The sequence below is a fragment of the Schistocerca nitens genome, chromosome 11 (assembly GCF_023898315.1).
Source record: "Schistocerca nitens isolate TAMUIC-IGC-003100 chromosome 11, iqSchNite1.1, whole genome shotgun sequence".
NCBI lineage: Eukaryota > Metazoa > Arthropoda > Insecta > Orthoptera > Acrididae > Schistocerca > Schistocerca nitens.
This window is the reverse complement of record NC_064624.1, coordinates 113316868-113319310: the sequence shown is the minus strand read 5'-3', so window position 1 is coordinate 113319310 and position 2443 is coordinate 113316868.

The window sequence follows — 2443 nt, the reverse complement described above, 5'->3', positions numbered from 1 at the left end:
GCTGCTGCGTCACGACTGGGCCGCACCAACAGCCGGGGCGCGCGGCTGCCCCCACCCAGCTCTGACGTCACGGGGCGGCGTTGCCAGTTGGGCCCGCGGCAGGCGAGGAACGGCTGCAGCAGGGCCAGCGGGGCGTCTACGTCGGTGTCGGCACTGCCGGGCCGCCTGCCTCCATCCCTCCCCCTCGTACCGCACTATACAGCTGGCAGCACACACCCCCTTCGCATGGCGTTCCAAAAACAAACTTTCTTATATCGACTTCCCGATACCTCTTCTGGGTGGTTATGTAAAGCCTTAAAAATCGATTTTTGGAAACCGCTTCTAGTTGCCTGTTTTCCAATTCCGCAATCTATTTTCGCTTCCATGTAAACGCATCCGGTTTTCAAACATGCTTGGGCTGAGAGGTTTCTTCTTATTTTTAAAAACTTTCAGGTAATATGGACGGAGTGGCTTTTTGTACAGTGAAGGACAAGTAGAAATATTAGACCAACTATTTACATCTCGTCTACGTACATAAGAATAGCAGTTGCACAGACTAAATCAGATGCTGTAACAGCTCTTTTCCTGGTGCCATATTTAACTGGGCAGCAAACGCGTTTCAGGCCTTAACATGTAACCACGAGGCCGAAAAGCAGTTTGCGAAATTCGGTTTTCGTCTTTCCGATGAGGTGTCGCATGTAGAAGCCATTTTAAGGCATGTACACACTAGGACCTAGGCTAGCGTCACCAGAAGCCCCGTGTCTAATGGGAATGGCCATTTTTCGTTCTGTGTCCCGTTGACTATCCAATGGGATGCCAAATGCCCCTGCTTTTTCGTAATCAGAAGTAACATTTTGTTTCATTTTGTGTTTTTAATTATTTCTACGTCAATTTCGCATGACAGACATTTTTTTTTTTAAGATTTTCGTGAGTCTTGCTTTGTCTAGAATTCAAAGATGGAATACAGAAGCTGTATTTTGGTCACAGGATGAGGAGAGGTGTGAACAGAAGATTTGCCGTCATCACGCTCGGTGAAAGTGACTCAAGCGTGAGTTTCGCGATTCGTATCCATCGTTTACTACTGCAGAAATAACGGACGGATGTAACAAGTTTTCGTTAAAGAACGTTACAGGGCTATCAACGTGCAATTGTACTTGCAGTTACGAACTCGCTATTCACTGGTAGATGACATACATTTGCAGTAGATGCGACCGACACGATGTCTTCAGACTGTTTGAGAGAACAATGAGAAGCAGGCGGCAGTTTCAACACTAGATTCGGCAAACTTGTGTTAGTGCGCTCCATTCTTTGTTGTCCGTTGTGTGAAACTAACTCGTGCCCTTTAATATGGGGAAACCATGGAAGACGAGTTCGCTTTTTTGAAGGAAACCACGACTATGCGAAGGTAAGATGTGTGCTGCGTCGTTCAGTTTTTTCCACTGAACAAACATGGAAGCCTTGCCGATATAACGCATCACACGAAGAAAATGAAGCACCTGTTGGCAGTTTCTTCCGGAACTGACAGTGTAACTTACTTTGTTAGTACGAATGAACTACAAACAGGCGAAGAGAAAAGCACCGTTACCGCAAAACATACTCGTACTTACACGTATTTTCCGTTAAAGGACTGCATGGTTCTTGTCATCAGAGACCTGTTTGAGAAGAAACGCATATGTTCTAGGACAAAATGCGAGTCCATCTTAGTGGACGTTTTATGGCCTTACGCAGTACGTTGAGTCAGGATTTGAAGATGCAAAGTATCTGCCTGTGATGGCTGATGATGCATCAAATGACAAAACCTGAAAGCTGGTACCGATTCTAGCTGGATAATTCATTCGTGCAGAAAGTTGGTCAGCGCAACATAATCTCTCTTATGAACAACGGCGGAGAAGCGGTAGCATTATTAGCTAACTGTAGTCTGGGTATTTTAAAAAGAAAAATATAGTTTACGAGATTGTCACATTTTGTGCATACAATTGTAATTTCAACTTTGGTGGGCACAAGATGGCAGGAACAAACAATGTTTATTGCAAACTGAACAGCGTTCTCGAGATGAGCATTGAAGGCATCCGTTGTGCTGTCCACGTGGCACAGAGCGGAGGTTGAGGGCAGAAATTCTCCCCACTGACACAGAAATGACAGCGAATTAAATTTTTCCAGTATTTTCACATTTACACTCAGCGTGTGGAGAAACTGAAATCCTCCTGTGATTTCGTTGATACTGAATACAAACAAGTTCTAGGTAGTATTAACACTAGATGGTTGTCATTGTTGCCTGGAGTCACAAGAGTTACTGATCTGTATAAACCTCTGAAATCTTATCTTCTGTCTCAGGATAGGTGTCTTACATTCGAGCAAATTTTGTGAGAACCCACGGACACGTCTTTGGCTTCATTTCACACAAAGCTAATGAAAATCTTTTCAGATTCAATCCATAAGTTTGAAACAACCACGATTTCAGTTA